Consider the following 25,309-nt stretch of genomic DNA (forward strand, 5'->3'; position numbering starts at 1 on the left):
GATACACCATGTACTGTGACGCCTCCAAAGTTGGCCTAGGGTGTGTTTTGATGCAGAATGGAAAAGTAGTGGCTTATGCTTCAAGGCAGTTGAAGAGGCATGAGCAGAACTACCCCACCCATGATTTGGAAATGGCGGCTGTAATCTTTGCACTAAAAATCTGGAGACACTACCTGTATGGTGAAGTGTGCGAGATATACACCGACCACAAGAGTTTGAAGTACATCTTCCAACAGAGAGATTTAAACTTGAGACAGAGGAGATGGATGGAGCTTCTGAAAGACTATGATTGCACCATCCAGTACCACCCTGGGAAGGCCAATGTAGTAGCAGATGCTTTGAGCAGAAAATCTTCTGGTAGCTTGGCGCACATTTCAGCAGAGAAGAGACCGTTGATTCAGGAAGTACATGAGTTGATGGATCAAGGTTTAATCCTAGATCTTTCAGATGAGGGGGTATTGTTGGCTCATTTTTCAGTGAGGCCAGACTTGAGGGACAGAGTTAGAGTTTCCCAGCACAGAGACCAACAATTGATGAAGACCATAGAAAAAGTACAGCAAGGTGAAGGTGGTGAGTTTGGATTTGCCAATGATAGCGCCCTAGTGCATGGTCCTAGGATATGTGTGCCCGATGTGGACAATCTCAGAAATGAAATCATGCAAGAGGCACACTATACCCTATACAATGTCCACCCAGGCTCCACCAAGATGTACCATGATGTGAAGGATAGCTATTGGTGGAATGGCATGAAGAGAGACATAGCAGACTTTGTGTCCAAGTGCTTGACTTGTCAGAAAGTGAAGTTTGAACACCAGAGACCATCAGGGAAGCTGCAAGAGCTCCCTATCCCAGAATGGAAGTGGGAAATGATCACTATGGATTTTGTGACTGGGTTGCCTCGTACCACACGAGGATATGATTCGATATGGGTAATTGTGGACCGTCTAACCAAATCAGCTCACTTCTTGCCTGTGAAGACTACATATTCTGTGGCACAGTACGCTCGACTCTAAATTTGAGAGATAGTCAGATTGCATGGAGTTCCAGCTTCCATAATATCTGATAGAGGGCCCCAGTTCACTTCTCGATTTTGGAGAAAGTTGCAGGAGGCACTTGGCACACAGTTGAACTTTAGTACGGCTTTCCACCCTCAGACAGACGGACAGTCTGAAAGGACAATCCAAACACTGGAAGACATGCTTTGCATGAGTGTTTTGGATTTTGGAGGTCAATGGGATGATCAACTAACTTTGGTGGAGTTTGCCTACAACAACAGTTACCATTCTAGCATAGGGATGGCACCCTATGAGGCACTATATGGAAGAAAGTGTAGGTCTTCGCTGTGTTGGACGAAAATGGGAGAAGCGAAGGTGCATGATGTAGACCTTGTGCAGTACACATCAGAGATAGTTCCTTTAATCAGGGAACGATTGAAAACAACTTTTAGTAGGCAGAAGAGTTATGCAGACCCCAGACGGAGGGATGTGGAGTTTGCAGTAGGCGACTATGTATTCCTGAAGGTTTCTCCAATGAAGGGAGTGATGAGATTTGGAAAGAAGGGCAAGTTGGCACCTCGGTATATTGGACCTTTTGAGGTTACTGATAGAGTGGGAGCAGTTGCCTACCGGTTGGAGCTACCACCCAACCTTTCTCACGTTCATCCTGTGTTTCACATCTCCATGCTCAGGAAATACATTCCAGATCCTTCTCATGTACTACAGCCGGATGTAATAGAGCTAAAAGAGAACTTGACATTTGAGGAGCAACCTGTAGCCATAGTGGACTACCAAGTGAGACAACTAAGATCAAAACAGATCCTTATGATTAAGGTTTTGTGGAGGAGTCAGTCAGTGGAAGAGTGCACCTGGGAGTCAGAACGGGACATGCGTAGCAAGTACCCTTATCTGTTCAATGTTTAATCCTGTACTTTATTCTGCCTTGTGTAAAATTTGAGGACGAATTTTCTGTAAGGGGGGAAGAATGTAACACCCCAAAATTTTAAATTTTATTATTTTATGAGCATTTTTGGTATTTTAATTTTATTTAAATTTTTGAAAATTTTTTTGAGATTTTTCGGATTTTAAAAATTGGGTTCGATTTTCCGAAAATATAAACTTTGATGATTTTTAAAAATTAATTTAAAGACGACGTGGCAAAACTAAAAATATATTTGGAATCTACAAATTTTTCTGAGTTTTCTGGAATTTTTTTTGGAATTTTTGGACCTCGTTTTCGGTCCCGAGGCAAAGTAAAAATTCAAAATTTTGTATCCTGAATCGAACCGGACCGGATCGGACCGATCGAATCGGACCGGCCTTTTCTTTTTCTTCTTCCCTTCCCCACGCGCGTCCGACCTCCTCCCCTTCTCTCTCTCTCTTTTCTCTCTCCTCCCTCCTCCCCTTGCCCCGCCGCCACCTCCCCTGCCTCCCCACCTCGCCGACGCGCCTCGCCTCCCCATGGCCGGCCACCGAACGCTGAAACGGCCTGCATAACGCAGAGCGCGGGCACGACCGTTCACCTTCCCGGCCAAAATCCGGCCGATCCGGCCACCAATTGAACCGGGTCTTGTGTCTAAATTCATCTACTCGTCGAGAGCTTTCCATAGACACCAAGAACACCGAAATCCATCGAGCGGTTTGTCCAATTTTTGCCAGGGAAGTTTTAGCCCATTTTGACTTTCGGGCTAGATTTCTCACAAACCGTAAACCCCACCAGAAAACCGAGTACCAGAGCGCTCCACTCGTCGAGAGCTTCGCGGGGATATAAATTTCAAAATTTTCCGACACCATTTTTCGGTGGGTCCCACGGAACTTCGCAGTGTTTTTTTCAAGCATTAAATGAGCTTAGAAAATTCTGAAAAATTTATGTACTAACCCTCGTGTTGTGGGCTTCGTGTAGGTATCCTTCGCAGAAATTCGACAGTTGACCGGGTCTGTGAATTTCCGGCCAGACAAACCCATTACCGGAAAAGTCTCCGAATTAGACCGAGATTTTGGCTACCCCCCATTGTCAGATGTCCCGAACGCATCCTCGGAGTCGGAATTGGCAAAGGTAAACCCGAACCTTGCTTTTTCATAATTTTCTAGTGCTTAAATAGGATTAAAAAATCCATAAAATATTCGTGGTAGTTCAAAAAATTATGATTCTTTTTGCAATAGCCTAGTAATATTGCTAAGGACCGCGGGGCAAAGTTTTAAAATTTTTAGAGCTTGTTTGGGTAGTTTTTGCAAAAATGATCAATTATAAGGACTAAATTGAAAATTTTCATATTGTGATGGATGACTGATTTGATGGGCCTAGGAGGGGCTGTGTGATGTGATTGAGTTGTGGATATATGGATTGTGAATATAGAAGTGTGTTTTGAGCCATTTTGCAGGTTGGGTAGGTCCTAGGTATAGGGGAGACTCTGCCGGATTTTAGGCACGACTTAGGACGTACTTGGTCTTTTCTTGATTTGTATGGAGTCATTTGTATTAAATAATTGTAATGTAATTGTCAGGTGAGTCGACCTTCTTCCTCCGCTCACCACCACAAAGGACCGTTGTCCAAATTGGTGAGTAAAATATTAATTTTAATTGTAATTTCGATATTATTATATGTTCAGGCATGCCCATGCATCACCTATATGTATGTATCTATGTAGTTAAACTTTAGGCACGATTTATGTTGCATTCATAACTGTGAAAGTGCCATGTATGTTGTTGTGGTAATTTGGAGCAGTGTGCGTGCGTTGGCGTGCGTGTGATGTGGTGTGGACTATGGATAGGACGGGTAGGCACGGCTTGAGATCTTCACTGGGACCCGGTCCTTCGGGGTAGACACGGCTTGAGTTCTTCGCTGGGACCCTGATTTGGTTATTAAGTGGAAGTCCGAGCTGAGTTCTTCACTGGCACAGTTGGAATTAAGAGAGCTGTATAGGGGATCAGCTCCCATATATATATGATTGATATTGCTGGGTGCGTGAGTGCTCCAAATTACCTTTTTGCTGTTATGATGTGCAATTATTGCTGTTGTTGCATTTCACTCTACAGGGTGCATTAGTTTTAGATAGTTATAGAGATTATGGTTAAAATTGATATTTTACTCTCTGAGTCGAACGCTCACTCCTGTTCAATATTTTTCCAGGCCACAGGAGGATATTTTTGAGGTTAACTCGCTTTTCTCGCAGGTCGATTATTAATGTTTGTATAAACTTGTTAAATCTTAGAATTTCCGCATGTGTTAGAAATGTTTATTTGATTTGGGTCTGTAAACTAAATTATTATTTTGGACCTGTAAACTTAATATTCTATGCATGTTTGATGGATTGGATGAGGGAGCTGAGCTCCCATTTATTTTTATGCTGATGAGTATGTGGAGGGTGAGCTGAGCTCCCCAATTGAGTATTTATTGTGTTTACAGGTCGGGTGAGTCAAAAACTCTCCGTTGGTAGGTCCATTTTATGGCCGGACTCTGTCCGGTTGATTTCTTGAAATTGGGCCCAAATGGGCCTTAGAGTTGGGCTGATGAATAGTTAGGCTTACTACGGGCCTCGGGGGCTTTAGGCTGGCCCAGGTCCTAGTGCCGGTCCTGCCCATAGGTTGGGTCGTGACATACGAAACATAATTTTATATATATAGAGAGAAAGAGTTTAATACGTAAGTGTGTAGTGTTTTTGTACCTAGTATTTTATTGTTACTAGTAATTTTTTTTAGTTTTTTAGATACTGTAAAACTATTAGATTAAATTTTTGGAAATATGATAATGTCACTTCTTTTTATAATTTTATTGCATCAAATAATTTGACTACAAATATCATGAGTGATAGTGTAAATATTTACTATTTTAAAATAGTTTTTTAAATTGTTTATTTTTGTAATAATATTACAATTAATATTTGCCTAATCATACTCAAAATATCAAACCTTTTCACTTTTTTATAATTTAATCCAATTGTTTCAATTTTTACACAAAAATATAAATCTTTAAAAATTGAAAAAAAATAATTATCTAATTGTGAGATTGAATTTGCGGAAAACTGATGTGGCATTTTTATTATTAAATAGTGAAACTTACATATCATATCATTTAAAATTAAAAGCCACATGGTAGAATGAATCTAAACTTTTATGAGTACTGCTCATTTTATCCAAAACTTTTAATTTTGGACAATTTATTCATAATTTTCAAAATTGAAGAAATTTTATCAAAATTCATAATCTAATTTGGAGATTTTTACTTTTGCATATGGGATGCCAAGAAGCTTAACAAGTCACAATTTTTATTTTTTATTTATTTGATTCATCTATCTCTTCCTCTACCTTGTTCTCTCTCTCTCTCTCTCTCTCTCTCTCTCTCTCTCTTACCATCTCCTTCTCCCTCATTCTCCCTCTCCCTCACTCTCTCTCTCTCTCTCTCTCTCTCTCTCTTACCATCTCCTTCTCCCTCGTGTCTTCTCCTTCTCCCTCGTTTTCTCTCTCTCTCTCTCTCTCTCTCTCTCTCTCTCACACACACACACACACACACACACACACACACACACACCAAAATAAAAATTATGGAGTTTGTTTTGTAAGACTTGAATAGCTTATCTTTCGTAGCTGATAGGCTGGTAGAGGTGTGGGAACCTTGCAATCCAATAAGACATTGAGCTGAATATGCATTTTCCTTCTAGGATGAGGAACTTAGCTGGGGCATCATTGGATTATGGCACCTAGACTTAGGAGCTAACATGGATTAAAGTTTTGCATCCTCCCTTCTAGAAGAGTTTAAGAATAATAAAACTAAATGTCTTGAATTTTTCAAAATTGTTGGCCATGTTGTTGAGTTTAGGTAATTCCTACACAAAAGTACTCTTTGCTCAATTATTATATAATAATCCTAAAATTTTTTTCACATGCATGGACTTGACATTTTTTATGTGCAGTGTTGACCAGTATGGAAGTCGGATCATTGAACAAAAACTTGAGGCAACCACAACTGATGAGAAAAATATGTTCAAGTGATTTATATCACTTGCAAAACATTGTTTGTCTGCTACAAAAACTTTCCCAACTATTAGTTTGTTTATGAGAGAATTTTACTACTCTAGATTTTTAATTTAGTGGAGAGAGAGAGAGAGAGAGAGAGAGAGAGAATGAGAGAGAACGAGGAAGGGAGAGAGAGGGAGGGAGGGAGACATGAATCAAATAAAAAAAAAAAACTAAAAATTATAACTTGTCAAGTCACTTGACATCCCATCTAGCAAAAGTCAAAATATCCAAATTAGATTATGAGTTTTGGATAAAATTTCTTCAATTTTGAAAACTATTATTAAATTATCCAAAATTAGTTTTGGATAAAATGAACAATACATGTAAAGATTTGAATTTATTCTACTATTTAGCCTTTAATTTTAAGTGATGTAGTATGTGGACTCTATTATTTAAAAATAAAAAATGTTACATAACATGTCACATCAGTTTCTCTCAAATTTAATTTCATAATTAGATATAATTTTTCAATCTTTGAATGTTTATATTTTTGTGCTAAAATTAAAACAATTGGATTAAATAACAAAATATGGAAAACGTTTGACTTAATATGATTAGGTCTTTAATTCTCTACAAAATATAAATAAGTTAATAGAATATAATTATGAAAAGATTTTAAATTTTAAATTATATTATTATCGATCAAAATTATGTTGAAGTGAACCTATTTTCTTTCACATTATTGATATGTTGACCTAGGAAAAAATTAAAAAAAAAAGATAAATAATAAAATTATTTGACTTCTTCAAGAGTTATAATTTCACCTAACTTTTTCTTTTTTATTTGAGTTGTTTAAGAGTTTTAACTCTATCGTAGATCTTCCATTAGAAGGGAAATGTATATAAAGTAGGTGAGTGAGGAATTCTATAAAATTTAATAGAAATTATTAAAAAAATTATAATTTTTAATATTTTAATTATTTTATAATATCTCAAATAATTTAAAATTTAAATATTTTAATACGTTCATAAATTTGCCACTAATTCATACTTTTGCATGAAAATTCACTTTGTAGTTTATATTTATTTAATTCATTTGTTATATTATTATTATTATGATAACATTTATATATAAATAAGTATTTTATATAAAATTAATAATATATTATTAGACTTAGATTTTTATGTTATTAAGTAAGAATTAAGAGATTAATTGATTAATTAATTAATTATCCTTCAAACAAAATATTGTTAATTTATAAATTTTCTCATCATTTAAATATATAAAAATTTATATTAAATAAAATTTTACTTAATTAGAATAAGATTAATTTATTCCTTTTGTTGTGACATTGGCAGTGAGTGTGTTTTTTAATTTTTATATATCTTAATTGTATTCTTGAAGAATTAAATTTTTTTAATACCATAAATAATTTACAAATGCATTTTATAGTTTATTTTTTTTTATTATTTGATGCATTATAATTATGGTCACATACATATATAAATAAGTACTTTTACATAAAAAAAATGTTATTAGACGTAGATTTTATATTTATTAATTAAAATTAAAATATAATTATTTTTTATTAATTAATTAAATTCTATATATTTTATATTTGTTAGTTTATAAATTTTTTCATAATTTGATTATATTATAAAGTTTAACTTAGTTAGAAATTAATTATCTAACTAAGGTAGGGTATGATTAATTTGTTTTTCCTTTTATTTTGACGTTGGCAATATGTGTGTGCAGTTTTTTTTTTTAATTGTCAGTTTGTTTGCATTATTGAATAATTAAATTTTATAAAATGTAAAAGAATTTCACCTATTTTAAAATTACATTTAAGATTACTTATCCAATTAAAATAGAAATTATTATTTTTAATTAATATTTAATTAAATAAATATTATTTAAAAATAATATTATTAGTAAATTTGTTAATTTTTTTTTGCAGGTACGTTGTCAAAATGAAAGAAGGGGAAAAACCCTAAAAATTATGCAGAAAAAAAAAACTAAGATTTAGTAATAGTTTTTGAATTTTTAAGAAATTATAATAAAACTATAAACAAAGATTACACTTATATAATATTTTGAAAACAAAAAAAATTTAAGACTTATAAAATATTTAGAGTAATAGAAATCACAATTTTAGTAAATAATATAAATTTATAAGAATATTTTACTCAGTTTAAAGTTCGTTTCCCATTCATACTTTTATATTATTATTATTATTATTATTATTATTATTATTATTATTATTATTATTATTATTATTATTATTATAGATAACTAAATAGATCTTATTATTCATATTGTATCTTAAATCTATAATAGATTAACTCCAAATAAGAATTTCTCATAACTAACTAAACCATAATAAGTAATTTTATTTATTCAAATTAAGAGTTATGATATATGCATTTTATGTAGTCATTTATGTTAGATTTCATAGTTATTTTATTGATCTATTAGTTATTTTTAGTTAATTTTATTAGTAATTTAGTTAATTTTTCATAATTATCAATTTTAAGACTACTTTGTAATTTTGATTTTGTTTTGTAGATAAAATGATATTTTTGAGGAATTAAAAAGTAATTATACAAGTGAGGAGTGATTGTTAGGTCCAAAAGTGCTAAAATGAAGCTTGAAAATTGAAAAATGTGAAGTTGCCAAAATCTGCACAACATGTTGCACAGGCTGTGCAGCTTTTGCATAGAAATCAGAAGTAACTGAAAAGTGCACAACTTACTGCACAACTTATGCAGGCTCCTTATACACTTTCACGGAAGACTTCAAAACATGCAGAAACTTGCACAGGCAATCTACACATCTTGTGCAACTTCATGGAAAGCCTTTGAAAGCTGTCAGATTTGCACAAGATCTTGCATAACCTCTTGTACAGCTTATGCATAATTTCATTAATGGGCTAAAAGGGAGATCTTCTCACGTGAATCATTACCTCACACATACGGTTTTTAGGATTTTTGTCAGAGAATATAAATAGAGACTTTTTACCTCATTTGTGGGGGGGGGGGGGGGGGGGGTGTAAGAAGTAAGGAAAAAAAGATAGAGAAAGGAAGGAAAAGAAGAGCAGCAGCTGACACTTCTATTTTTGAACCAAAATTCGGATCCTTCTTCTCTTTTTCACCATTTCTGCATTTCTTCTATTGGGTTTTTTCAGTTTTAGTTTATTTTTCATGTTTTATTCCTTCTTCTATCTTGATTTTCTTATAATGAATATGGATTGTGAGCAGTTTCTTTTGATTCTGGAGTTAAGGATGTAATATTTGAGGTATTTTTGTGGATTTGAATTGGGTTAGTCTTAATTTAATGAAATTTATGAGGTTTAATCTATTTTTTATGTGCTTATTCACATGCTTAATGAAGAGTCCCATTAAGATATGTTCTTAATCCTTGGTTGAAGCATCGAAAGGAGAAGACCAAGTGATAAATAATTAAGAAATTGAACTTAATTAGCTTAGATCTAGAAATAGACTAAGGATTAACAAGGATTAATAGATTGATTAAAGAACCTAATGGGTCTTGGTTAATTTTAACTACACGAAAGTAGGATTAAGTTAATTAAAACACTCTTTGTCTCACACGAAAGAGATTTCAAAGAACTTTAGAATTGGTCTCTTTTAAACCCATTGATTTCATAGATTGGGCTAGTTAGGAAAATCCCAAATTGACTTAAATATGAACCTTTAACTCTGGAATCATCTTTTATCAATTGTTGCTTGAAATTTTACTTTTGAGTGTTTAGTTTAATATCATTTCATTAATTTTCATTATTAATATTCTCATTTTTTTTATTTTACGAATTATTAAATTAGTTATTATTTGAATTGAATTTTGTATTTTCATACCTTAAGATTCAAATTTCTAAATTTCTTTTGTTTGTTTGATTAAAATATAATTTTAATATAATTTATTTTACATCAAAAATTCAATTGTAAACACAACTCTCTATGGGAATGATATCTTTTTCTATGTTACTTAAACGACCCGTGCACTTGCGGTAGTCCACATTAAGTTTTTGACGCCGTTGTCAGGGAGTTGTTTATTTAAGATTGAATTCTTGATTATTTTAGTTGTTTATAGCTTTTATCGTTATTATCTTTTTATTTTGTGTTTGTTTATTCTTTTTAGGTACTTTTCGATCTTTTATGAGAGGAGCCAGAAGCACAAGTGACACATCTCTCTTATACAATCCTAAAATTAAGAAGTTTTGTAGAGCTAATAAGAAAGAGACCACAAGAAGAAAAGAAGTTTTGAGAGCAGCTAAAGTTGAACCAGAAATGGCTGAAGAAAGAGTTAGAATTAGTGAGGGTAATGCTGAAAATAATTGAAATAATGAAAATGAAGCTCGAAGGGAAGAAGTTGTTAATGCTAATGTGCCTAGGGGGAGTATGATGGATCATGCATTCCCTCGCTTTGATGATTTAAGACCAAGGATAGATGCAAATAACTACAAGATGGATTTTAGAGCACTACAAATGATTCAGAATTCTCAATTTGGAGGTCATCCTTCAGAAAATCCTCATACTGATCTTATGAAGTTAGTTATGATCTGTAACATGCAAAAGCAACCAGGAGTGTCTGATGATGCAGCAAGGCTAAAATTGTTTCGATTCTCTTTGAAGGATAAAGCATTGGATTGGCTTGATTTTTTATCTCACAACTCAATTACTAATTGAGAGCAGCTCACTGATGTATTTCTTGCCCAATACTTTCCACTTGGAAAAACTCAAGAGTTGAGGAATCAAATGATTGCTTTCAGACCAAGAGAAGATGAGACTCTTTATGAGTCATGGATGAGATGGAAGGAGTTGGAGAGACAATGTCCACATCATGCCATTCCTAAATGGATGATAAACTAGAATTTTTACACAAATGTCACTCCTGCTATTAGAGGAATCATTGATGCTCAAACTAGAGGGGAATTCATCATTAATCATGAAATGAAGCTTATGAGTTGTTAGAGAAAATTGCAAAGAACACTCATTTATGGAGTAGTTCAAGAGGGCCAGCTCCAACTCAAAAAAGGCAAGTTGTAACACCCTTATATGCATAGCCTGGTTTATTTCACTGTTCCGGTGACCAGTGTCGGTCTGGACAATTAAAGAGATTAGAACCACATTTAAGACATTTAGAAAAACCCTGAATGAAAATAAATAGTGATTATTAGATAGTTAAGTATAAGTAAAAAAAACAAAGCATAAAAAGTTAAATGAACCGAGGGTCACAGCGATGGGTGACCTTACCGGGAAGTGACTGCAAAGTCAGTCCTAATCCTACTTTTGAACCAAAAATTGTGACACCGCGGTCCTAAGGACTATTACAAACCTAGTGGAAAAGAGAAAATCACAGAAAATGGTTGATAAGTAGGTCCAATAATTAGTTCAGGGTTTCAGAAGAAATACTAGATTATATGCAAACTGGATCAAACCGGCAAGAGGCAAATTAGTCAATTCACCCCTAGAAGTAACTCCTGACCTAACTGTCTAATAAAATTGGAGAAGCAAAAATTTTGGAATATAAAATTTATTTAAAGAAGAATGGAAAAATAAAGGAAAAAGAAAAGAAAAATGAAGATGACATCACTCACATGACCTCACATATGATGTCATAATTGGATTTTACTTAAATAAAATTTGACCAAGTCAATTTAAGACATAAAAACCAAAAATTGGAAAAAAAATTGTTATCTTCTTCCCACAACCCTTATCGTCTCCACTCTCCTCCCTCTCTCTTTAAAACCTCCATTAAAATACTCCATTAAAGCTTAGTCTCAAGCTTTTAATCCATACATTTAACCCTAATTTCCCCAAAAATTTCCCATAAACCTTGCTAATTCCACTAGAAAAGAAGATTGAAGAAACAAGTTAAGGAAGAAAAGTGAAGATTTGGAGAATTAGAAATCAAAGTTGAGGTTAGTAAGTAAACTTGAATTTTGTTGTTTAATTTCTATGTTTTTAGTTAAGTTAGCTTAGAATTTAACTTAAATTCAAACAAAAACCATTATGGGGGACTAAATAGAAAATTCAACTAGCAATAGGGGGAAATGGAATTGCATGAATTTGATAGAATTAAAGTGTTAATTTAGTTGAATTAAGCATGCAAACAAGATTTATGTACTTTAATTTTATTAGATTACACAATTGAGGAATTAGGGTTTTTGAACCTTGAAATTTGGGGAAAAAATTACAGAAAATGGTCAATTGATGCAAATAACCTTAATTGAGATTAGAAATGGTCAATTAGGACCATTTGTGATGTGTTAGAATTGGTAGAATTGAAAAGCAATTCGGATTGCTTAGGGGTCCCAATCTAGCAGTTTGACCTAGGTCCTTTTGAGAGACAAAAACTGAAATTTTACCAATCCAATTGGTATGAGGCCAATTGAGAATGAAAGTAGACACATTTTTCACTTAGAAATCATGCCCAAAAAATGACATTTAAATAGTGAACAATTAGGTCAAACCCGGATATTGTGCACTGCCACTATACTAAAATGACCAAATGAACAGTGTTTGCTTATTTAGCCATAACTTAGGCTAGACAGGTCCAAATGACCTGATTTTTCTGGCATTGTAAAGGTATGACATAGTACTATAACTTTTATGGAGAAAACCAACCCAAATTCTACCCATAACCAAGTGAAATTGTCATCCAAAGTTAGTAGTCCAAAACTACTAGAACCAATTAGGTGTCCAGAAATTTTGGGTAACACCAATCCGGCCAGCCTTATTCAAATGGCCATATCTTGGGCTGCAAAACTCCAAATAGAGTGATTCAAAAAGGGAATTAAAGATAAGACAATAAAGAACAACTTTTATGAAGAAAACTTAGCTAAATTTCTACAGTAACTAGACCAATGGAATAGTGCAAAATAGAGCACCAAAACTGAAAAATTAAGTTTTATCTTAGGAGACCTAGAAATTGAAATGGCAACCTAAACTCACAAATTAGGCACCCAAAATATGGTATGTGGGTGTAATTAGAATTCACATACCTATTAAGCATGAGAAAGTCAACATTTTGACTTGAATGTACCATGAATAGTGACCCTAAAATGCAAAGTTTAAGAAATGTTATTTTAAGTAATTTTAGGGGTGCAATTAAATAGGCATAAATTTATTTATTGGATTTATTATAAGTTGTGATACTGAAAAGCTGTAAATTGTCTATTTCAGTTGAGAAGAATACGGAGAAAGGAAAGGAAACATCGAGTTAAAGCCTAGAGGCGGCTCGTACGAGGTTTGTGCACAACATAAAAATTTCTGTAAATTTTCTTCTGCAAATTGTTTTGAATGAATTGTGATATTGAATTGTGACTTATTTGTATTGAAATTATTATTAAAAGGAACAATATGCTTTTGATATAAACTGTTGGAAAAATAAATTGTGTGTATTTGAATTACAAAGTAATGTTTAGAGAATTGCTAAGATAGTTTTGAAACCACAGTATCATGACCACATATCTGAATGCCTCACTAGCTTGACTAGTGAGAGGAATTACTTTTGTATTCCCTCTTTGGCTGAAGTTTTGAGGTGTGTGCCAGTAGAGGAAAAAATTTGAATGGGTACCCATAGATTTGAGCTAGTTAGCCTTGGTATTCCTCATAAGCCTTTGGCTATTGAGATGAACAATATATTAATGGCATGATATGACTGTGTGTTTTTATAAAATTTGTTTTATGACTTCTGAAGTGAAAAAAATTAGTTGACTAAAATTTTAAATTGTGTTTTGTATCTGTGTACCATTTTCAGTACCATATTTGGATAAGTGTGATTTAATTTATGCATAAATTAGTATTTTTAGTATGTTGTGCACCACTGAGTCATTGTACTCAGCGATAGCTTTTTATTGCTGTCGCAGGTAGAGAGACTAGTAAAGTAGCTGAGTGAGCTGCTGAGGATTATAGTACTACCTTTAGATCTTTTATCGGGTATTACATTATACCTTTATTGTACATATTTATTTTGATGTATATGACTGTATATACACTCTGTAAATTAGTCTTGAGCAGTTATATAGAACTTGTAATAATATTATTTTAGATTTTCTGATCTAAATTTAGATTAATGAATGTAAATCAATTTTTCTTTAATGGAATGTAAATAAAATTATTCAATATTATTTTTGAAAATATTTGAGTTGAGAATTATGAATTGTGGAAATTTGCATTGAATTGTGGAGATGGAGTAAATTTGTGCTGAATTGAGTTGTATTGGTGGTTGATTTTGATGAAGTGAAATATTTGGAAGTATTTTTTGCAGGTCAAAATTTTTGGTTTTCTTAAATACAGCCGGCACTCTGCCGAAATTTTTTCAAAATTTGCTGAAAAAAAAGGACAAAAATTTTACTTAATTTTTGAACTTCAATTAAATATTTTTAATACCTGCTAAAAATGCTCACCACTTTCAAAAAGTAAGAAAATTATTTTAAAATCCCTTGTAGTGTATTTAATAGGTTATTGGTAGGTGAAGTTCAGTAATTTATTAGGTATACTACAGGATCATGTTATGCCGTACAGAGGGGTAAGGTATGACATGTTTTAGTGGTATTAGAGCAAGTTTTTAAAGTATGTTTTGATTTGTGAATTTGCATAGCTTCTTTGATAAGTACAACTCCTCAATGTCCTTATTTGATACATACAGTGCATTACATTATAAATATGAACTAATGGAGGGAAATCTCCTTGTGTTATTTGTTCAGAAGATAGAATACCCTCTAATAGATTATGGAAGAAAGGGATCATTTTGTAGAACAATCAGTAGAGGTTGAGGCACAAGGGGAAGCCCCAGCCCTTCAAAATGTCAGTGGTTCAGTGGCACCAGCCCCACAAGTGCCGTAGTTTCCTACACAATTTGCTCAGTAGATGGCTGTGATGTTCCAACAGATGACTAGAAGCATGCCTGCTCAAGCTCCACTTCAGACACCGTTGGTGCAACCTCAGGCTCCAGCCAGACAGTATGATAAACTACTGAAGTACAGGGCTATAGAGTTTAAGGGCACAGTGGACCCTTTAGAGGCAGAGCAATGGCTGGAGAGAATGGATAGAGTATTCAAGAAACTGCACTGTCCGGAAGATTTGAAATTTGAGTATTCAATGTCATTGCTACAAGGGGATGCGTATGATTGGTTGAAAACCATCCCTCACAGTTTGATGGAACCTCCAGTGCTGACCTGGGATGACTTCCTCAGAGAGTTCAGACAAAAATACGTCCCAAATGCTTATGTGGACTAGAAGCTACAGGAATTCTTAAGTCTGAAGTAAGGAAATAGAACAGTGGCAGAATATGAAAGGGACTTCTCCAGCATGAGCCACTATGCAGGGAGTCTACTTTCTACCAGCAGAGAAAGATGTAAGAGGTTTGAGATCGGTTTGAAGCCCAGTCTGAGGATGCAAGTGGTTGGATTCAGACATAATAACTTCTCTGAACTTATTTCTCAAGCACTTGAGTTAGAAAGAATTGAGTTAGAAGGGACACCAGTGAAAGAGAAAACAGAGAAGACAGAGAAATCAGAAAAAGAGAAAAGTGGAAAGGTAGTGGATCAAAGTTCCAGTGGCAATACTGGAAAAAGAAAGAAATTTGGGGGATCAAGTAGAGGTGGAAGGTCTGGTAGGGATAGATTTTCTGGGCAGAGACCCCCTTGGTTTGGTTAATAGACAACTAGAAGTTCTCAGCCTCCTCGCCCTTGTGAGACATGTGGCAAGACCCATGGCAGGATATGTTACTGGGATACAGGAGCCTATTTTAACTGTGGGGGTCCGGGGCATTTAGTTAAAGATTGTACCAGTGCCTGTAGATTTGGGCCACCTCCTACTACTGCAGAAGGGTCTATTCAGAGTTCTGCTATCAAAGGTTCACAACCAGTTAGTAGAGGTAGAGGCAGAGGTTGGGGCAACACTTCAGGCAGTCAGGGTACAGTAAACCAGTTAGAACAAGGTAGCGCTCCGACTAAAGTCTACACGATGAGACAACGAGAAAAAGCTGAGACTTCTGACATTATGGCCGATACATTCTCTATCTCTCATTAAGATATATTTGTACTATTTGATCTGGGCTCTACTCATTCGTATGTCAGTGCTAGCATTGTTAGTTCCCTTACTGTTCCATGTGTTAAAATGGGTTTTGAGGTACTGGTAACTAGTCCGTTAGGACAAGAGGTCTAGGTCAATAGAATGTATAGAGATTGTCCTTTGGTTATCCATGGACATATTTTTCTGTCAGATTTGATTAAAATGCCCTTTAGAGATTATGACATCATCTTGGGCATGGATTGGTTAGCCAGGCATCATGCTATGATTGACTGTAGACTGAAAACAATCACTTTTGGTCTTCTTCAGTACGGTAATGTAGTGATACATGGGGAGAGGTAGCTATTGCCATCAAATATCATTTCGACTGCACTAGCCAGAAAAATGATCAGAAAAGGGTGTGAAGCATACTTGGCACATGTGATAGACAACCAAGTGGGGAGTCCAGCATTGAGAGACATTCCTACAGTATGTGACTTTCCAGATGTGTTCCCTGATAAGTTGCCAGGATTACCTCCGAAAAGAGAGGTGCAGTTTGAGATTGATGTAATATCTGGTCTGGACCCAATCTCTATAACACCATACAGAATGGCACCAGCAGAATTAAAAGAGTTGAAGATACAGTTGCAAGAGTTACTTGATAAGGGCTTTATTCACCCTAGTGTGTCACCTTGGGGAGCGTCAGTGTTGTTTATTAAGAAGAAAGATGGCACTCTCCGCTTGTGTATTGACTACCGGCAGTTGAATAAGGTGACAATAAAAAACAGATATCCATTGCCCCACATTAATGACTTGTTTGATCAGTTGAGGGGTGCAGCTGTGTTCTCCAAAATTGACCTGAGATTGGGTTATTATCAGCTGAAGGTACAAGAGCAGAGTATCCCAAAAATTGCTTTTAGAACTCGATATAGCCATTATGAGTTCCTGGTCATGCCATTCGGGTTGACTAATGCTCCAGCTGCATTTATGGATCTGATGAACACTATCTTCAGACCATACTTAGATCAGTTTGTGGTGGTGTTTATTGATGACATCTTAGTGTATTCGAGGAGTACAGAGGAGCATGATAGATATCTGCGGATTGTACTGTAGACCCTAAGGGAGGAATAGCTATACGCCAAATTGTCAAAGTGTGAATTTTGGCTGAAAGAAATTTCTTTTTTGGGGCACATAGTATCAGCAGAAGGTATTAAGGTAGATACCAGCAAGATTGAAGCTATCCTTAATTGGAAGTCACTCAGGAATGTCACAGAAATTCGTAGTTTTCTAGGTTTAGCTGGATACTACTGCCGATTTGTGAAGGGATTCTCTATGTTTGCTTCTCCACTGACCAAGCATCTTCGAAAAGATGTGAAATTTCAGTGGACGGACAAATGCCAGCAGAGCTTTGATGAGTTGAAGAGATGTTTGACTGAAGCTCCAGTCCTTACTTTTCCTATACCGGGTAAAGAATACACAGTTTACAACGACGCTTCTCACAATGGGTTGGGCTATATATTGATGCAAGATTGGAATATCATTGCTTATGCATCACGCTAGCTAAAACCACATGAGAGGAACTATCCGACACATGACTTAGAGCTTGCAGTTATTGTATTTGCTCTTAAGATTTGGAGACACTACTTATATGGGGAAAAGTGCTACATCTACACAGATCATAAGGATTTGAAGTATTTGGGTACTCAGAAGGAGTTAAATTTGAGACAGAGGAGATGGTTAGAACTTATTAAAGACTATGATTGTCTGATAGACTATCAGCCAGGGAAAGCTAATGTAGTGGCTGATGCCTTAAGTCGCAAGACTATGGCAAGTCTACAAGTTTCTCCTTTGTCCATGGTACATGAGTTGAGAGCATTACATGCCAGCTTAGAAATTAATGATGAGGGGCGAATAGTAGTTGCATGGCATGTATAGCCAGTGTTGAGTGATCAGATCAGAATGGTTGCACATAATGATGAGAAATATCAGAAGCTACTGGAAGAAGTCCAACAGGGCAAGAAAATCAAATTCTTTATGAGAGATGATGGTCTACTATTACACCAGGGCAGAATGTGCGTTCCTAATGATGTTGACTTAAGATAGATCATTAAGAAGGAAGCACATGAGTCTCCTTTTGCTATGCGCCCTGGTGGAACTAAAATGTACAAAGGGCTGAAAGAACATTATTGGTGGATGGGCATGAAGAGGGATGTAGCTGATTTTGTCTCCAAATGCCTAACTTGTCAGCAAGTGAAGGCAAAACATTAAGTACCAGTTGGTTTACTACATCCACTACCAGTACCTGAGTGGAAATGGGAACGGATAACTATGAATTTTGTGATGGGACTTCTGAGGACACAAAAGAGCTATGATGCAGTATGGGTTATAGTGGACAGATTTACCAAGTCTGCTCATTTTCTGCCAGTCCGGATGGACTATAGCTTAGAGAAATTGGCCAAATTGTATATAGATGAGATTGTAAAGCTACATGGAGTGCCAGTATTGATTGTATCTGATGAAGATCCTAGGTTCACTTCTATATTTTGGGGTAGTATTCAGAGAGCCCTAGGAACTAGATTGAACTTCAGTATGGCATTCCACCCACAGACAGATGGTCAGTCTGAGAAGGTAATACAGATATTGGAGGATATGCTGCGGGCTTGTGTAATTGAGTTTGAGGGCAGTTGGGATACACACTTGCCTCTGATTGAATTTGCTTATAACAACAGCTACCAATCAAGCATTGGGATGCCTCCTTATGAAGCTCTGTATGGCAGAAAGTGTAGGACTCCTTTATGTTGGGATGAAGTAGGTAAAAGAAAGATGATTGGGCTAGAAATTATTCAGCAGACAGAGGAGCAAATCAAACTGATCAGAGATCGACTCAAGGCTGCATCAGACCATCAGAAGTCCTACATTGATTTAAAGAGAATGGATATTGAATATGCAGTGGGTGATAAAGTATTCCTCAAGGTTTTTCTTAGAATAAAATTATGAGATTTGGCAGAAAAGGGAAACTGAGTCCTCATTTCATTGGACCATATGAGGTTCTGGACAGAGTGGGTCCTTTGGTATATCGTTCAGCACTACCTCCAGAGTTAGAGAAGATACATAACGTCTTTCATGTGTCCATATTAAGGAGGTATAGATTAGATCCATCTCATATACTACCAGTAGAAGAGATTAAAGTAAATCCAAACCTCACATATGAGGAAGAATCCATAGAGATTCAAGCATATGAGGTGAAACAGCTAAGAAATAAGCAGATACCACTGGTGAAAGTGTTGTGGAACCATTACTCAGGCCAGGAGGCTACTTGGGAACGAGAAGAGGACATGAGGAAACAACACCCACAGCTGTTCAGAGACTGATATCAGGTAAAATTTTGAGACGAATTTATTTTAAGGGGGGGGGGGGGAGAGAGAATTATAACACCCCTATATGCATAGCCTGGTATATTTTATTATTTCGGTGACTGGTGTCGGTCCGGACAATTAAGGGGCTTAGAACCACATTTAAGACACTTAGAAAAACCCTAAATGAAAATAAATAGTGATTGTTAGATAATTAAGTATAAGTAAGAAAAACAAAGCATAAAAAGTTAAATGAGCCGAGGGTCACAACGATTGGTGACCTTACCGGGAAGTGACTGCGAGGTCAGTCCTAACCCTACTTTTGAACAAAAAATTGTGACGCTGTGGTCCTAAGGACTATTGCGAACCTAGTGGAAAAGAGAAAATCATAGAAAATGGTTGATAAGTAGGTCAAATAATTAGGTCAAGGTTTCAGAAGAAACACTAGATTATGTGCAAATCGGATCAAACCGGCGAGGGGCAAATTGATCAATTCACCCCTATAGGTGACTCCTGATGTAACTGTCCAATAAAATAGGAGAAACAAAGATTTCAGAATATAAAATTTATTTAAAGAAGAATGAAAAAATAAAGGAAAAAGAAGAAGAAAAGAAAAATGAAAATGACAACACTCACATGACCTCACATATGATGTCATAATTAGATTTTACTTAAATAAAATTTGACCAAGTCAATTTAAGACATAAAAACCAAAAATTGGAAAAAAAAAAAAACAAATTAGTTATCTTCTTCCCACAACCCTTGCTGTCTCCACTCTCCTCCCTTTCTCTTTAAAACCTCCATTAAAATACTCTATTAAAGCTTCGTCTCAAGTTTTAAATCCATATATTTAACCCTAATTTTCCTAAAAATTCCCCATAAACCTTGCTAATTCCACTAGAAAAGAAGATTGAAGAAAGTAAGGAATAAAAGTGAAGATTTGGAGAATTAGAAATCAAAGTTGAGGTTAGTAAGTAAACTTGAATTTTGTTGTTTAATTTCTATGTTTTTAGTTAAGTTAACTTATAATTTAACTTAAATTCAAATAAAACCATTATGGGGGACTAAATAGAAAATTAGGCCAGCAATAGGGGGAAATGGAATTGCATGAATTTGATGAAATTAAAGTGTTAATTTAGTTGAATTAAGCATGTAAACAAGATCTATACACTTTAATTTCATCAGATTACACAATTGAGGAATTAGGGTTCTTGAACCTTGAAATTTGGGGAAAAAATTAGAGAAAATAGTCAATTGATGCAAATGACCTTAATTGAGATTAGAAATGGCCAATTAGGATCATTTGTGATGTGTTGGAGTTGGTAGAATTGAAAAGCGATTCGGATTGCTTAGCGGTCCCAATCTAGCAATTTGACCTAGGTCCTTTTGAGGGACAAAAACTGAAATTTTACCAGTCCAATTTGTATAAGGCCAATTGGGAATGAAAGTAGACACATAATGACACATTTTTCATTCAGAAACCATACCCAGAAAATTACATTTAGATAGTGAACAATTAGGTCAAACATGGATATTGTGCATTGCCACTGTACTAAAATGACCAAATGAACAGTGTTTGTTCATTTGGCCATAACTTGGGCTAGAAAGGTCTAAATGACCTGATTTTTGTGGCATTGGAAAGGTATGACATAGTACTATAACTTTTTTTTGTAGAAAACCAACCCAAATTCTGCCCATAATCAAGTGAAATTGTCACCCAAAATTAGTGGTCCAAAATTGCCAGAACCAATTAGGCGCATAGAAATTCTGGGTAACACCTATCCGACCAACCTTATTCAAATGACCATATTTTGGGCTATAAAACTCTAAATGGAGTGATTCAAAAAGGGAATTAAAGATAAAACAATAAGGAACAATTTTTATGATGAACACTTAGCCAAATTTCTACAGTAACTAGATCAATGGAATAGTCCAAAATAGGGCACCAAAATTGAAAAATTGAGTTTTATCTTAGGAGACCTAGAAATTGAAATGACAACCTAAACCAATAAATTAGGCACCCAAAATGTGGTATGTGGGTGTAATTGAAATTCACATACCTATTAAGCATGAGAAAGTCAATATTTTGACTTGAATGTGCTATGAATAGTAACCCTAAAATGCAAAGTTTAAGAAATATTATTTTAAGTAATTTTAAGGGTGCAATTAAATAGGCATAAATTTATTTATTAGATTTATTATAAGTTGTGATACTGAAACACTGCAAATTATGTATTTCAGTTGAGAAGAATACGGAGAAAAGAAAGGAAACATCGAGTCAAGGCCTAGAGGCGACTCGTACGAGGTTTGTGCACAATATAGAAATTTCTGTAAATTTTCTTCTGCATATTTTTTTGAATGAATTGTGATATGAATTGTGACTTATTTGTATTGAAATTATTATTGAAAGGAACAATATGCTTTTGATCTAAACTGTTGGAAAAATAAATTGTGTGTGTTTGAATTACAAAGTAATATTTAGAAAATTTCTAAGATAGTTTTGAAACCACTGTGTCATGACCACATATCTGAATGCCTCACTAGCTTGACTAGTGGGAGGAATTAGTTTTGTATTCTCTCTCTGGCTGAAGTGTTGAGGTGTGTGCCAGTAGAGGAAGAAATTTAAATGGGTACCCATAGATTTGAGCTAGCTAGCCTTGGTATTCCTCATAAGCCTCTGGCTATTGAGATGAACAATATATTAATGGCATGATATGACTGTATATTTTTATAAAATTTGTTTTGTGCCTTCTGAAGTGAAAAAAATTATTTGACTAAAATTTAAAATTGTGTTTTGTATCTGATACCATTTTCAGTACCATATTTGGATAAGTGTGATTTAATTTATGCATAAATTAGTATTTTTAGTATGTTATGCACCACTGAGTCATTGTACTCAGCGATGGCTTTTTATTGCTGTCGCAGGTAGAGAGACTAGTAAAGTAGCCGAGTGAGCTGCTGAGGATCATAGTACTACCTTTGGATCTTTTGTCGGGTATTACATTATACCCTTATTGTACATATTTATTTTGATGTATATGATTGTATGTACACTCTGTAAATTGGTCTTGAGCAGTTGTACAGAACTTGTAATAATATTATTTTAGATTTTCTGATGTAAATTTTGACTGATGAATGTAAATAAATTTTTCTTTAATGGAATGTAAATAAAATTATTCAATATTATTTTTGAAAATATTTGAGTTGAGAATTATGAATTGTGTAAATTTGCATTGAATTGTGGAGATGGAGTAAATTTGTGCTGAATTGAGTTGTATTGGTGGTTGATTTTGATGAAGTGAAATATTTGGAAGTATTTTCTACAGGTCAAAATTTTTGGTTTTCTTAACTACAGCCGGTACTCTGCCGAAATTTTTCTAAAATTTACGAAAAAATAAAAATGGACAAAAATTTAACTAAATTTTTGAACTTCAATTAAATATTTTAATACCTGCTAGAAATGCTCACCACCTTCAAAAAGTAAAAAAATTATTTAAAAATCCCTTGTAGTGTATTTAATGGGTTATCGGTAGGTGAAGTTCGGTAATTCATTATGTATACTACGAGATCATGTTATGCCTTACAGAGGGGTAAGGTGTGACACAAGTTGCTAGAATGTATGAGCCTGATTCATTTAACATGATTAATGCCAAATTTGATGCACTCACTAATGTCCTTTCCAAGAAAATGGAGGATTTAAGTATGCTAGTCAGTTCATCATCATCTTCTGGAAGTTCTCAACAAGTTGCTTATGCAAAAGGAACAATGAGTTATGAAGTAGATTATCCTTCATATGCTTGGATGAATCATCCTAATTTTTTATGGGGAAATCAGCAAAATCAAGCTTAACACAGAACTTTCCACCACAACAACAAGGGAATCAATATCAGTAACGTAGGTAACCACCACCTGGTTTTTAACAATGGAATATAAATCCAATACCTTTACCAAGACAGCAAGAACAAAGTTCTACCACAGAGGCTTTATTACAACAAATTCTTGCTAATCAAACTAAACATGATGAAGAGATGAGAGAGATGAAAGTAAGGCTGGAACAAATGCAAACACACAATAGGATGCTGGAAAATCAGATTGCACAATAAGCATGCTCATCAAGTACCAAATATATGGGGAAATTTCCTAGTCAGATAGAAAAGCCAAGGGAGCAATGTCATGCCATTACACTGAGAAGTGGTAAAATAGTACATAATGAGAAGAGTGAAAAAAGTGAGAAGAGAGAAAATGAGGAAGATGTTGAGGAAAATGAAAAATAAGAGAGTGAAAAGAAAGAGAGTGTAAGAAAAGGCAAAGAGAAGAGTGAAGAGAAAGAGGACAAGTACATACCTCTAGAGCCTTACAAGCCATAACTTCCTTTTCCCTAAAGATTTCAAAAAGCCATATTGGATAAGCAATTTGGGAAGTTCCTAGAAGTGTTGAAGAAGTTATATATCAATGTGCCTTTCATTGATGCTCTTTCCTAAATGCCCTCTTATGCAAAGTTTCTGAAAGAAATCCTCTCAAATAAAAGAAGCCTTGAAGATCATGAGACTGTAGCCTTAACTGAGGAATGCAGTGCTATCCTCTAAAGGAAACTGCCTCCAAAGCTTAAGGATCTAGGGAGTTTTTCAATTCCATGTCACATTGGGGAATCATGTTCTATAAAAGCTTTATATAATTTAGGGGCTAGTGTAAGCCTTATGCCCCTCTCCATCTATGAGAAGTTTAACATGGGAGATCTTAAGCCAACTCACATTTCTCTTCAGTTGGCAGACAGATCAATTAAGTATCAAGAAGGGATCTTAGAGAATGTACCACTGAAGGTTGGAAAATTCTACATTCTAGTTGACTTTTTCATTTTGGACATGGAAGATGATTCTCATATGCCAATCACTTTGGAGAGGCTTTTCCTAGTTACAGCAGAAGCATTGATTAATGTCAAAGGTGAAAAGCTCACTCTTAGAGTTGGAGAGGATGAATTAGTTTTCAACATTGGCAATGCTAAGAAGAAGCAACATCAAGATGTAGACTTTTTCTTGAGAGTTGATATAGTTGATGAGTTAGTGGAAGAACACTTTAGAAAGAGTTGTCCGAAGGTTTCTCTTGAAAATTGTCTTGTTTATGAAGGGAGTACAAATGATGAAAAACCAAAAGTGGCAGCCTTTGCACAATAATTGAAGAGTAATCCACCTTTTCCAATGGAACCAATCTTTCAAAGAGAAAAGTAAAGTCAAGCAACCATCTCTAAAAAAAAAAAGGTGCACCAAAGATTGTCAAGAAAGAAACGGTTAGATTTTTAAACAAAGCAACCTGGATCTTCTCATGCAATAGAAAGAAGATGAAGTATAGATTCATTGAAACACCTGTTGGGAATAGAGACAACAAATTCCAATTCCAGTCACCATGAAACATGACAAGGGTTAAGCAAATGACCTTAACTTAGCACTCTTGGGAGGCACCCCAAGTTCTTTTTGTTTTGTTTTGGTTAATTTTATTTTATTTGTTTTGTTTTGCTTTGTTTTTAGTCACCCCTAGATTCAACTTTTGATAATTGTCTTATTTTATCTTTTACATATGCTTGTAAGATAGAAGATGCAAAATTGTGGATTGAGATTTGGACAAATTGACAAGGAGAAAGTTGTTGTCACAACTTACATTCTTTAGATTGGGACAACATTTAAAGGAGTTCATCTCTTATTTTTTCATTCTGATAAGTGGTTGAGGTGATGTAATCAATTTATTTTCTTGATGTTGATGTTTGATGTGAGAGAGTGCATTTAGATTGAAGAGTTGAATGATTCATTTATTTGTGGAATTGAAAATTGAATTGAGTGTATATTTTGATTTAATGTGTTGAGTTTGAATCCAGATTTTTGAGATGGATATTTCTTGTTGCAAATACCAATTTAATTAAAATTTGAGCTTTGGAATGCATATTCTTTGAATGAGAACGAGTTGGCATTGTTTGAGATGG

The 25,309-nt window shown here is 34.7% G+C and overlaps 1 protein-coding gene and 1 non-coding gene across 2 annotated transcripts in view; both read right to left on the reverse strand.

Annotated features, from left to right (window-relative positions):
- LOC110666296 (protein DETOXIFICATION 18-like) overlaps positions 1-25,309 on the reverse strand; it is a 38,239-nt gene that overhangs the window by 6,139 nt on the left and 6,791 nt on the right. The window lies entirely within an intron of this gene.
- On the reverse strand, positions 10,708-10,815 carry LOC131179744 (small nucleolar RNA R71). The gene has a single exon (XR_009148631.1). It is a non-coding gene; the product is annotated as a small nucleolar RNA R71 (small nucleolar RNA).

The sequence above is a fragment of the Hevea brasiliensis genome, chromosome 4, assembly GCF_030052815.1.
Source record: "Hevea brasiliensis isolate MT/VB/25A 57/8 chromosome 4, ASM3005281v1, whole genome shotgun sequence".
NCBI lineage: Eukaryota > Viridiplantae > Streptophyta > Magnoliopsida > Malpighiales > Euphorbiaceae > Hevea > Hevea brasiliensis.